Below are 14,750 nucleotides of genomic sequence, written 5' to 3' on the forward strand. Positions count from 1 at the left end.
GTGTATTCTATGTGAGCAAGAAACAGAGAGGTGAGACTGTGAGAGAAAACAGAGGATATTACAACGGATTTGCTGTAGGTTGTGCCTCTTCATTTTGCTGGATAATAGAAAGGAAGGACTGGCTGTTCGGGGTGGACGTAGCCCAAACTGGGTGAACCACGTATATCTGTGTCTCTCTTGTTTTGTGCATTTTCTGTGTTTATATTTTTGCAATATTTTATGTGTTCCATTGCTCCGTAATATATAATTTTCTAACATTTGTGATGCTTAGTTTATAGCCTAGGGCAGCTCCTCCTTCCAGACTTGGTCCAAATATTAAAAAAACAGTGTTTTACTCCCTGTATGTGACTTTTCCCTGTATTAAACGTGTGTACATGCAGGTCAGTCTATACCCAACCCATGTATATGTCTTAAAACACTTTAAAAAAATAAATTTTATGGGTGGAAATCATGGGTTTTACCTATTGATTACCTATTATTGCCCATGACCCAACTGTTCCCAACTATTTACCAACTAAAAAACTACTTTGGGAGAAGTATAAAAAGTCCTCAATGGGAAGGCGTTAAGGAGGAGAGAAAACAGAGAATTACTCTGTTGAGATTATCCCCTAATCAAGTCTGAAGATCCCTGTGCTTCAAGCACTTCCCCAAGTTCAGGAAACCCTTGTTTCCTTGAGAGCTAATATCCTTTCACTTGTGGGAGATATCCTTGTGTTGGTTATGGAAGGAGCCTTTTGAAGACCGGGACTGGATGGACCTGGAGGACGGTTCCGCTTGGAGCCGGAAGAGGAAGACTCAGGTGAACTCTTTCTATGTTTTGATTATAGTTATCTGCAATAAAAGAAACACTGTCTTGTTCCTGATATCAACTTTGTTCATGCATATGATGTTATTGTTATGGTTTATGTATGAATGACTATTTCAATGTATAACTAACCATCTACTTATATGTTATAAAGTTGATTTCACTATAATTCTTTATCTATATGCTGTTGTGTGTCTTTGAATTGGTTGTTTTGCAGGTTCAAAGATCGTGAGGAGTTGCAGAGGGTTTGAACCTTGGCTAGAACTACCCGAACAAAGGACCCCCGAGTATGTACATGCTCGCATAGTTTTCTCATTTAAGCATTTTTCCTGAGTTCTTTTCTTGTTTCTTGCTGTAGATTACTCCTACTCCACTAGGGTTCTGACCCAAATCCCTAGGGGACTTTATCCTATAGCATTCCTTCCTTTTATATTATCCAGCAAAATGAAGAGATACAACCTATAATAGATCCGTTGTAGGTCCCTCTTTGACATCACACAATCTCCTCTCTCCTTCTCACTCAGAATATAGAGCTGCATAGATTCAATACAATTCCCTCATATATAACAAGCGCCTTCTAGGTCAAAAAACCATAAATTAAACATAACTTCTACTATCAGATCTTCACCTAATGAACGGCTCAGATTGACTACGAAATTACAACATTTTACAAGGCAATTTTACATCTATTTTTAGCTTCGGGGGCGCTGCCCTTGATCCCCCGCCAAGGGGGGGCTCCAAATAATCATCATCACCCTGCCCCTGGACCCCTTGGAAGCATACATTTTATTGGTAGTGTTTCCGCCACATTACGAAATGGGGTCCAATGTGGTGATACCTCTAAATAAGGAAGATAATCAAGCTCCACACCCAACGTAAATAAATTTACTGAGCCCTTCATCAATGGAAGCCAATATAGAGCTTAAGAAATTGGAAACATTTCATGGACCAGACAGGGGTAGAAGGGATTCAAAATTACTTAGGTTTCAACTATCAGTGTCATTTCTAGGCTTTAATGTATGCAGCAGAGGGAATACCATCTTCCTTTAGGCTTCTTATATATGTTATCAAACCCTCCTTCAAAATTCTATTACTGTTTACTTGTCATTACCAAGTTGATATTAAGAAATTCAGTCTCCCTTTGATTTCTTGGAGATTCTACACTTTTCAGAAGAAGGGAAACAAGCTTGGCTTGATTCCCAAGGAACTATGTTAGTAGCTAAATGCCTTGGCAAGTACTAGTATGACATTGTCTTCAAAATCCTATGCACATCCATGGCATCTCTGATCCTTCCATACTTTGTGACATAGTTAGCCCAGTTGAAACCTTTAAATTATCTGGATCCAGTTTTCATAGTAGAATGTGGTAGGCCGCAGGCTTGGAAGTTGGTATCTAAGAAGTTGCATTGGGATTCTCTAGACTATTGTCAGCAATATAGAGTTTCTCCAGTGATTGAGGACAACTTGGGTAACTTCCCTCTTTTACCAACAAACACCTAATGAAAAAAGGATTTCATATGTGGCATGAATTCTGGGATATGAACAAAGTGTAATGGCTATCTGGGTAAGAACAAATCATTATCATCAGCTTCAACCTGTTGAACACCTATCCTTTACTACAATATGTCAGCTAATTCCAGAAATTGTTAGTTTAAGCTGGCATTGGATGTTCATGGGCTCATTTGGAAGGGACTGGTTATGGTCTTATGGGAGGCCTTGCTGAATTGTGAAATGGAAGATCAGTGGTTCTGAAGCCAGGTGGACGTAGGGTATATTGAGGTGGTTGACTTTTCATAAAAGTTTTGCAATCAAGGATGATGACATCACTCCGGTTTTTACTGATTGAGATGGTTTGGTTTGTGGAAACATGAAACAATCAAGTATGTGTTGACAAATGGTTCAATTGCCTGAACATTCAGGGCTTGAGTAGCTATCGATTATAGCATTGAGTAGCTATTGATTATAGCATTCTCTTAGTTGCTCCCCTCCACTGGAAGGGAGTTCTATTTGGAGGCTAGCTAATGGTCTGGGATGTTAGTAGGTACATGTGATATGTGATCAGAATGATAGAGTTGTTTTTCTTGTGAAGATTTCACTGTCATGTAACATTTCATGAGGTGAAATATCTGATCATCTTGTGTGAAAATTTTACATTCCAATCAAAATTGGCTCTCCAGGTTTGGGCTAGGATTAACATGCTTAGAAGGGATATAGATTCTCTGACGAATGGAGCCAAAGCAGATATGTTAGAGCTCCTGACCTATGTAGGCTGGTGATTCCACTATATTGGATTTGTTAATTTTGATGTAAAGTTTATTGATTTTTTTATGAAAAGTATGTTGTATTTTCAACCAATAAAAAAATTTTCATTTCTAACTTAACACTTACTATATAATTGTAGTAATTAATGCAATATGAAAATCCATGTTCAACAAATCCTCACAATCTTTCAATGAACTTTTTAATTATTTTTTCTTATTGGATCGACTATCTAAAAAGTTAATCTAAGGACTCAAATCAAATATAAGGTTGATGACTAGAAACTGCATGCACCAATAGATGTATGCCAACAGCTACAACCATATTTTATAACTAAATATCTACACATTTATTTGCTCACATTAAATGTGCTTACATCAAAAAATGGAAAAATAATTGACAGAGACCTCTCACACAAATTAGAAATATTAATGATTATATGAGTATTAGATATTAATGCATGGTATTCTATATTTGATAGGTGTTTGACAAAATAACCAAAAAGAGATGAGGTTTCATGGATTGTCATAATTGCAAGATACACCCAAAATGGGTATTGGGAAAAGACATTAAAAAACTTTGGCCAAATGCTACAAGAAAGAATGAAGCCAAATCATTTTACTATTGCTAGTGTCATTGATGTTTGTGCCAATCTAATAGTCATGGAAATTGGAAAGCAGGTCCATTCTTTTGTTATCCAAAGTGGACTTGGCTTAGATATCTCTATTGGAAATGCCATTGCTGACATGGATGAAAAGTTTGGAAGTTTGGGAGATGCCTGAAATGTATTTGATGAATGTGAATGTGAGATTTCCTCATGGAATGCATTACATTAACAATGGAGCATTGTGTGTATATGGGTGACCTTCTTGGCCATGCTGGGCAACTGGATGGTGTTGAGGATTTTATCAATAAATGTGGTTTGAGCTAAATGCTTTGGTATGGCAGACCTTGTTGTCACCATGCAAAGTCCATGGAAATTTGGATGTAGAGAAATAAGCAACATAACATATTCTCATGCATGTGCTTCCGTATTATATACATACATACATACATATATCTATATCTATAGATATATATATATATATATATATATATATATATATATATATATATATATATAGATATATATATATATATATATATATATATATATATATATATATATATATATATATATATATATATATATATATATATATAGATATATATATATATATATATATATATATATATATATGACAGGTGTATTATCTTGCAAATGTGAGAAAAAAATGATGAAAGGAAAAGGAGTAAAACAGAAGCCAGTGTGATGTAGGAATTGTTCCCTCTACGGACAGAGGCAACCCCTCAAATAGGTGGTTGATGAAGTTTCGTTGTGCTGCTCCAACTTCCGTTTCTTCTCCTCAACGAGAAATTAACCTAAAACAACACAAGACATTGACAAAGCACATAACCAGGAAACAACAATGATCTATTTACTCACAAAGTCAAGAAGTCATGAGCTATCAAGTAAATTACATACAAGACATAGGAAAACATCATTGATTGTATTAATAATGAATCAAGAGTAAGCTTACAACCACGTCTTGACGTCACAAGCTTTCTCAGAGGGTCCAGGCAGTATATTTCTCAAGCATTCACTCTTCAAGGATGAATCTCCAAACATACAATGCCTCTCTCTAACTCATAAGATTTAACACAAAGTTAAGGGCACTCCACAACCTTCCACAAGCTATCAACAATCCCAGACTTGTCACACTCACACCAGTTATCTATCAAAATCAAAAGCACTAGCAGCACTGCCCAACCAAAAGAACTAGTAGATGATAGCAATGGTGAGTGATTTTATAGGAGGAGTCTCCATGAAATAAGGGAGAGGGAGCTTATCCTGAGGGAAAGCAGCAAAAAATATGGAGCGACCATGCTGAAGGGGGAAGGGTGACCCAAACTGACCCAACAACCAGGTCTAGAAACATCCAGAAGGCCGACTGTTGGAACGAATTTACCCAATCTGGATCGTCGATGGTCGATAACTAAGCTCTAGCACTAACATCGCTAGGAAGCAATGTATTTAGTCAAACCATCGCTAAAGAGAGCAAATAGCCTCACGCCTGGGCATGAAATCCAATCATCACGAGAAACAGAGGTACTCTTGCGACGGGGTCATGATAGGACTATTTATGATAGGGGTCCATTGCGCATATTAAGTGTATTATCGTGACAACGCAGAAAACTTAGGAAAAGAGGGTCAATTGCCAACATAAGAGAGCATTTGTTAAATATGAGCATGTTTTACTGGACACATGACACAGTAGAAAAACTAGGGTGAAGGCAATGACACAAATTACTATGTAACAGCCAGGATGCAACTAAATTTGAGTCTAAAATAAGGATCATCAAATTTTTTGTGAGACAGATCACACCCATAGTTAGAGGATATATATGCAAAGTTGGAGAGATGAAATGAACAATTAAGGGATTTGGGGTACTTCCTTGCTACAATATTTGTGTTGCATGAAGTAGATGAGTATGAGAAGGAAACCATCCTTCTGCTCATAGTGATAAGCTGGAAATTACATTTGGTGTTATGAAGAAATGTTGAGGACACCTATATGTATCATCAAGAATATTTTTATGTGCAAGGATTGTCATAGTGCCACCAAGCACATTTCCAGGATAGTCTCCCAAGATATATTTGTGAGAGACAAACCATTTTCATTGATTTAAGGATGGTGTGTGTTTATGTGGAGATTACTAGTGACATTCTTGCATAGAGTGCAGACTAAATCAAAGCATTGAATGGATTAGTAGACAAAAAATAAAAAGCATGGAGCAACCACTTTAGAGAGACTTGGATAAAGGTCTCGATCCAAATGTCATTACCTAAGGGGTGTCTTTAGGTAGGAAATATAAAAAAAGTGTATGTACTTCTCAATAACATAATAGGGTGTGGATCCTTGAATTATGTGGATGAGTCTCTCTATGACACTGTCATCAATGGAATTTGAAAGAAAGGGAAATTTGATATTGCTATCAAAGTCTACAATCAAATAGAAAAGGAAATCATATTGCCAAGTATTAGTAAGCACATGTCATTCCTGAGACGACTCATGAAATTGGAAGAAAACTTGGAGCTAATAATCCTGTCAAAAATATTTTGTATTTTAAGTTTGGCTTCTGATTTAATTTGCAATATACTGATTCCTTGTTTGTGTAAGCATGATAAATATGAGGAGGCATCCATTCTTCTCCTTGAAATGGAGAACTAGAGCATTCAACTAGATACATTTATGTTCAAGTCACCAATTAAACAACACTACAAAATATGTCGTATATTGTTATTTTGACCAGAGTTTGATATCTCATTGTGCAAAATTCATCAAATTGCTTTATGATGAAGGAAAGATACAAGAAGCATCAACAATATTGTGGGAACTAGAATTATCTGAGAGTCAAGCTGCTGATATTTCAACTTGATAGATTATGTGATGATAATGAACCTAAAACAACCTCCATGTCAACAACTAATACATATGGGAAAGTATATGAACTCTATTATCAAGCTTTGTAAGGAAGGTAGGATGAAAGATGTTTTGATGCTTCTGATGACATGGTTGAAAAGATACCACTACCAAATTTTAACTTATAGTGTCCTCATTAGTTCAATTTTCACAAATGATAGGCTACAAGCAACAAACAAGGTAATGAAAGAAATGCTAGTATTGCCCATCCATATCACTTCAGTGATGCACACAACAAATTGTGGAAAATGTCTGAGTGGACATATTCTCATTCATTTTGAGGAATATGTGCTTAAGTTGTATTAGGTTGAGATATTTTGTGCTTGACTGAGATAATGAACAGAGGGAAGAGTGTACAACACTTCCACAGATTCTTTGTGTGATGTCAAAGTCTTATTTAATGATCATCACCTTATTGTCACTGGTATGTGGCATGCTTACGGAAGGAAATAAATAAATATTTATATTCATTCATGACTTTAAAATGGGATAAATTTCAGGCCCTTACCTAGTAGTTGAAGCTGACACAGACCAATATCCCCTGATTCACTTGAAATCAGAAGTAGGCACTGGAATGTTGGGCTGAATAAAAAATATCCAAAGCCTCAACCTTGCCACCACCACTACTATGTTGTGATTCTTCTTTCTTTCCCTCAAAAATCCCTTTAAATCCTCCAAACCAGGAGCTACTCTCCCATGGCTTGAGTTGGCTCAGCCCCAGGACCCCCAATATTGGCAGGCATGGGTCCATAGCCTTGAAACCTTGGAATAGAACCCTACATATTAGGCACATATTCAACCATCGGTAGAAATTGTTGTTGCACACTCAAAATATTATTCAGCATAATCCTGACACCCTCTATCAAGGCAAGAAAAACTCCACCAAATATATCAGACCTGGTGGCAGCCTGGGTCCCTGCCAAATTTGGAGAAACCCCCCAGTGGTAGCTATGGTGATTATATAATTCAAGGGATCCTGTTTTTTCCTGATGTACACCACCGAGCATTCAGAAGTCAAGAAAAAAATGCCTCATATTGTGAAGCTTCCACCAATGCAAGGGGCGTTCAACCTCACACCCTACGTGCCACCAAGATACATTCAACCTTCCAGGAATTGTAAATTCCCTTCATCAAATGGAAGACTGATACTCCCATGGCCCCCATGCCACAATCAATTAGGAAAATAAATTTCCAAAGCAAGTTTCATCTTCATAATGGATACAAGGTTTTAAAGGGGATGATGCTAGATACGAGTCGTCAGAGATTGAACATAATAACTACCTCTCAACCCTGGAATAGAAGATAACAAAAGACCATATTATACAATGTAGCCAAGAGAAAAACACAAATATCTTCACACTTGCTATTACATCAGTTGAGCCAATTCTCACCTTTTCCAACCATTTTCCTACCAAGATGACCAGAAAAAATAAGTTTTCAAACTGATTTCCATTTGGATTTATGTAAAATTTGTCAAGCTAGGTAAGAACTAAACACACCGTCATCATTTTACTAGACTAAGATCTAAAACAATTATTTGATGGGAAAATAAGAGGCATCAAGCCTACAATCAAGAAGAGATTGAAAATGATCGGAAATGTTACTTGCCATCTGTGCGAATATTTTGAGCAATTCCACCCTATATAAAAATTTCTCACCAAACTAGAGCCCCACCATTGTGGTTGGCTTGCATCTGGAGATGTTTTTTTTCCTATTTATATATTTTATGGTATTCGAACCTGGTTCCACCAGATTGCATGGGCTTCTCATTAGAGCTCAGCCTGTTTTTGGTCCCACACCTCTGAAATATGTGAAATTATTCATGGGAATGTCAATTGGTTATGTGTCCAACTTCCCGCCAATGTCTCTGATTTAATTCCCTTCTAGAAAGACCATGTACAAAGACCAAAATATTTCATTTGAGGTAATTATTTAAGTTTAGACTTGTATGTAATTATTCTATTTTTTTGTGGGTGTAAAATTGTAGAAAAATGATGATTTTAAGATATTTCATCATAATATCGATGAACGCAGGTGAATTAGACCAAAAAAATTGGCATTATTATTTTAATTTTTTATGGTATAGCCAATGTTATTAATATTGTCATACTATTTTACCAAAAAAAAAATTATATGTACTAGTGGCACTACAACTTGGTGAAATTTTGGCACCAATTTCTACATTAATATTTGCATTTCATTGGAAGGGGGAGGGTTATTTTAGTTTTGAGAGGCTTATTTGGAGATATTTTCCATGGAAAAAAGAGCAGTAAATAGAATTTGGAGGTAGTTGAAGAGGAAGGTTAATTCACAGTTGAAGGTGCCTGCAACTTTAGAGGTTAAATCTCATGTTACACTCTGGTTTATTTTCCCCTCTTTAACTATAACTCTTTGAATCTCTTCTGTGAACTAGTTAAACAATCGGATTGAAGCCCCCTGATTGATTGTTTGGCTAAACCAATGGCGGTGGGTGGAGAAACCAATTTAATAGGGATGTAAGAATATCCATTACCAATTTTCTATTGCTAACCTGCCCCAATTAGTAAACCAACAATAGTGGTTGTAAACCCAATGGCTAATCACTATAATGAACCTTGATTTTTTAATCATGAGAGATAATCACTAAAATGAACCTTGATTTTTCAAGTGAGTTGGCTTTTAGTTATGATCAGATGACTAGTCACGATGAACATTGATTTTTCAATGACAATGATCAATGATTTGTTATTGTTTTATAAATTATTATTTATGTTGTGGGAAATTATTGATTTAGGTTGAAGAATTTGGAAATGATTTTTTTTAGTATAAGTTATTGATTTAGGCATAATATTTTTAGTAATTATTGACTTAGGTGGTGGGAAATAACATAAATTTGTTTTCCAATAAGAAAAAACATCATTTTTGTATTTATATTAATGAAAAGGTGTAATTTATATCATCCAACATATACTAAATATTCTTCACATGTATGATGTGATATTCTAATATGTGCAACATTTAATGTTCAAGCAATATCAAAATCCCCATAGGATTCAAAACAATTTCATAAGAGTCTAGTATTGCTATGTTCATAATGTACGTTCAAACTAGATAAAGAACTTGATATCCAAGTTAAAAACTAGTATCTTAAGTTCAATGGATATGACCCTGATAATAAAAAATGTAAATATGCATGAAAAGTTAAGTCTTTAACTAAAGGAAATGTGTCCTCTACTAATTAACCAACACTTCTCCTTGCAATTATTCTTCATAATGTATTTGACCTAGTTGTAAGTCCACTCCCATTTTGGATAATCTCTCAGTATTTGAATTTAATTCCCTATGAATGTGATCAAAGGATATAACCCTAACGATTCTAATAAAATCCATAACTTTATTCATTCACTGATCCAATAAAAATGTGTTTAAGGAAGTATAACCTTTCAACCAATCTTTAATGGCCTTTGAATACCCTATCACTTGTAAGTTTAGATTGTCGAAGTGACACAATTAAAATGACTAACTTAAATGACTAATTCATATTATTGTAGTACTTGTTAGGTAGTCGTATTTTTGCTCTTGGACTAAATTAGTCATTCACGTTAGTCATTTTTAGTTGTATTACTTAGTATCTAGTCATATATTTTAAACCCAGGACTAAATCAATCATTCATGTTAGTCATTTTTAGTTGGGTCACTTATGATTTCTCATTTTTGTTCGTATTTCACTTGGAAAGGTTGCAATGACTAACGTTTTTGGTCACCTAGTCACTAATTTCTCATTTTCTACTAGTGTCATGGGCCTTCCTCTGATTGCATGCACCACCTGTACAATTTAGATGATTATTTAGCTAATAGTACACTGTACCTAAAATCCAATATCAACTGGATAACTCTTAGATCTGACATGCATGATTTATTTATGAGTGAATCATCAGTTAAATGGTTTAACACATGAAGCAACACCCCACTATCTGACCTACTACTAGTTCCTCCATCAGTGAGGACTAGTTTAACTAACTTTAACTCAGTTAAACTGAATTAATTAATTACAACTCAAAATAAACTCAACCAGGGCTCCTATAATGTAGGAGACACTCTACATGACTCAAGTTAGACCCTCAACTCGAATTAACTAAGCCAACTAAGTCAAATTAACTTAGTTAACTATTACAAGTTGTCATGAGATGTGGAATTACAATTTAATTCCTAATTTAATTCAAGGACAAAATTAAACTAGGATTATCTTGTTGCATTTTCAACACATTCACATACATATGAAAGAATCGTTAACTATCTAGTGAATTAGTTCACATGGACATAACGATCGCAAAAAAAATTACAACACACATTCAATAAGGCGAGTGCAAAAAATAATGAAATAGCTCAATTTCCTTTGTACATATGAACAAAACACATACTAAAAACATATAAAGAATAGTCTTATTACATTCACGATATATGCATGAAAGTGTGTTGGATCAATGAGATTTGAATATTAAGTGAAAGTTCCAAGATACATTGATACAATGAGACACCACTAGCTCCAATAGTGGAGCATTAAGCCACTACTTGCTCTCCAAAAGAACAATCTTTCTCTCTAATTCCTAGGTGGAGAATTCAAGGTGAAAATTCCTTTGTTTGAGTAATGAGGCTTATTTTATAACAAGAGGAGTGACTTTTCATATCCCCGTGACTCTTGAACTTTCTCATGACCCTTAGACTTCTAATGTGATGTTTGGACTTTTATACGACTTTTGGACTTTTCCATGTGACTCTTGGAATTCCAAATATTTACATTTACGATATTTCCAAAAATTAAATTATCATCTTACGACAACATGAAAAATCATAGACATAATGACTTGGACGCATGGTTACCTCTACATATATTTCTTTAAGAAGTGATGACACTGCCACTATGTCTTCAATACTTGTAAAAAATCCTACATTGTTGTTTCCTTCTACCCTCCAAAGCCTCTTGAGAAATCATGGAGTCTACATGAGTCACTTTTATCATTGAAATCCATTATTATTTCAATTGTCGCAACATGATAACTTTGTACCTTTTTGTTGTGTGTGGAGCATGATTGTTCAGAGGTCTTTGTTTTAGCTGGATGTATACCCCAGGAAGTCTTGTACACCCCTCCATGCGGGGGGGTGTGGGGGGGACTTGCCCCCCCACGGGGGTCCGGGGGGGCGGGGGCCAGCGGTCCCCCGAAGCTAAAAACAAATGTAAAATTGCCTTGTAAAAGTATAGTAATTTCTAGTTAATCTGGGTCGTTTATTAGGCGGATGATCTGACGGTAGAACTTATGTTTAGTTTAGGGTTTTTTGCCCTAGAAGGCAACCCCTCTCTTTGTATGAGGGTATTGTATTTGAGGCTATGAGATAGATGTGTATTCTATGAGCGAGAAACGGAGAGGTGAGGCTGTGAGAGAAAACAGAGGATATTACAGCGGATTTGCTGTAGGTTGTGTCTCTTCATTTTGCTGGATAATAGAAAGGAAGGAATGGCTGTTCACGGTGGACGTAGCCCAAACTGGGTGAACCACGTATATCTGTGTCTCTCTTGTTTTGTGCGTTTTCTGTGTTTATATTTCTGCAATATTTTATGTGTTCCATTGCTCCGTAATATATAATTTTCTAACAACTGGTATCAGAGCCGAAGGTCTATTTGGCTGATAAACTCACAGGAAAGAAGGGTTCCTGGTTCGAGTGGGAGCAATGGCGGAAGATGGTAAGTTTAGGGTCGAGAAATTTAACAGCCAAAACTTCTCGCTGTGGAAGATGCAGATGGAAGATTATCTGTATCAGAAATATCTATACCTACCATTGGACGGAAAAGCAAAGATGCCGACGGGTATGAAAGACGAAGAATGGAACATTCTCGATAGAAAGGCACTCAGAACAATACGGTTGTGCCTTGCTGCCTCAGTCGCCTTCAACATTTTGAAGGAAACCATGACAGAGGGTTTGATGCAGATGTTGTCGAAACTATATGAAAAACCCTCGGCCTCAAACAAGGTATTTCTTATGAAACGGTTATTTAATATGAATATGTCGGAAGGTGGATCTGTTGCAAACCATTTAAATTATTTTAATATAGTTACAAGTGAGTTAAGTTTTGTAGGGGTAAACTTTGATGATGAAGTTAGAGCTCTGTTATTCTTGTGCTCATTACCAGAAAGTTGGAATGGTTTGGTAATGGCCATTAGTAACTCTGTTTCTGGATCTAGTACTTTAAAGTTTGATGATGTTGTCGGTGCTATCCTTAGCGAGGAAATGCGACGGAAAAGCTCCGGTGAGACATCAGGAAATGCTTTGAGTGCAGAGTCTAGAGGAAGAAAAATGGAAAGAGGAAAGAGCTCAGAATATCACAGTAAATCAAGGAAAGGCAGATCCAAGTCCAGATCAGGGATAGTGTGCTGGAAATGTGGAAAGAAAGGACACCTAAAGAAAGACTGTAGATCTCGAAAGGGAAAAGAAGGAGATGCATAGCAAGAAAACAATCATGAAGCAAATGTGACAGGTGAGGTGTTACAAGATGCTTTGATTCTTTCTTTCGAAAATATTACTGATTCCTGGGTGGTAGATTCAGGGGCTTCATTCCATGCCACACCTGATAAGAAATACTTTCATGACTATGTTCAAGGAGATTTTGGACAAGTTCGTCTAGGTGATGATAAAACCTGTAAAATCGTTGGAATGGGTAAGGTTCTTGTAAAACAGTAGAATGGAAACCAATGGCTATTAAAGGAGGTAAGGCATGTTCCAGATCTAAAGAAAAATCTGATTTCAACAGGGCAGTTAGGCGGTGAAGGTTGTGTGACAACTTTCACAGATAAAGCTTGGAAGGTCACCAAAGGAGCCCTGGTAATAGCAAAAGGTGAAAAGGTTGGTACATTGTATTTATGCAATGGTATTTCTAACTCTGTTAATGCTTTAACTTCCAAAGGAGCAGATGCAACATTATGGCATCATAGGTTCGGACACATGAGTGAAAAGGGGATGAATATTCTTCACTCAAGGAATTTGTTGCCGGGTTTGAAGAATGTTGATTTGGACTTCTGTGAGAATTGCATTTATGGAAAACAGAAGAGAGTCAGATTTCTCAGAGTTGGGAAAGAAAAGAAGAATGAAAAATTAGAGCTTGTGCATACAGATGTATGGGGACCTGCTCAAGTATCATCTCTCGGTGGCTCTCGTTATTATGTTACTTGTATTGATGATGCAACTAGAAAAACTTGAATTTATTGTATTAAGAATAAATCTGATGTATTTGATATTTTCAAGAAATGGAAAGCTTTGGTTGAGATTGAGACATGAAAGAAATTGAAGTGTCTTAGATCAGACAATGGAGGTGAATATTGCAGCAAGGAGTTTGATAGGTATTGTTTAGAGCATGGAATTCGCAAAGAGAAGACAGTTCCAAGAACACCACAAGAAAATGGTGTGTCAGAAAGGATGAACAGAACAATCATGGAGCGTGCAAGGTGCATGAGATTGCATGCAGGATTGCCTTTATAGTTTTGGGCAGATGCTGTAGATACTGTTGTTTATCTAATAAACATAGGGCCTTCAAGTTCCTTGGATGGCGGTGTTCCAGAGGAAGCATGGACAGGTAAAATGGTAAACTACTCTATTTTAAAGCCTTTTGGTTGTGAGGCCTTTGTCCATATTGATAAAGAAAATAGAACAAAGCTTGAGGCAAAGTCAAAGAAATGTACCTTTATTGGATATGGTGTTAATGATTTTGGTTATCGCTTATATGATTACGAAAATCACAAAATCATTAGGAGCAGAGATGTAATATTCAATGAAAAGGTCTTGTATAAGAATCAGTTGCAGGAAAAGAAACAGGAAAAGGACAACAAGGAATACACAGTTCTTGATGAAATAACTGAAAAAGGAAAGGTGCCTGAAAATAATAATAATCAACAACCACAACAACAGCAACCACCACAACAACAACAGGCACCCCAAACACCTGAAAGTGGTGTTAGAAGATCTACCAGGATAAGTAGACCCCCTGAACGATACTCTCCTTCATTATATTATTTATTGTTGACTGATTCCAGTGAACCCAAATGTTATGAAGAAGCAGTGCAGGTTGAAAGCAGGAAGAAGTGGGAGGTAGCCATGGAAGAAGAGATGGACTCCTTAATGCATAACCAGACTTA

Source organism: Pinus tabuliformis, chromosome 6 (assembly GCF_031772625.1).
Source record: "Pinus tabuliformis cultivar Carrire ecotype Pingquan chromosome 6, CPIR1, whole genome shotgun sequence".
Classification (NCBI taxonomy): domain Eukaryota; kingdom Viridiplantae; phylum Streptophyta; class Pinopsida; order Pinales; family Pinaceae; genus Pinus; species Pinus tabuliformis.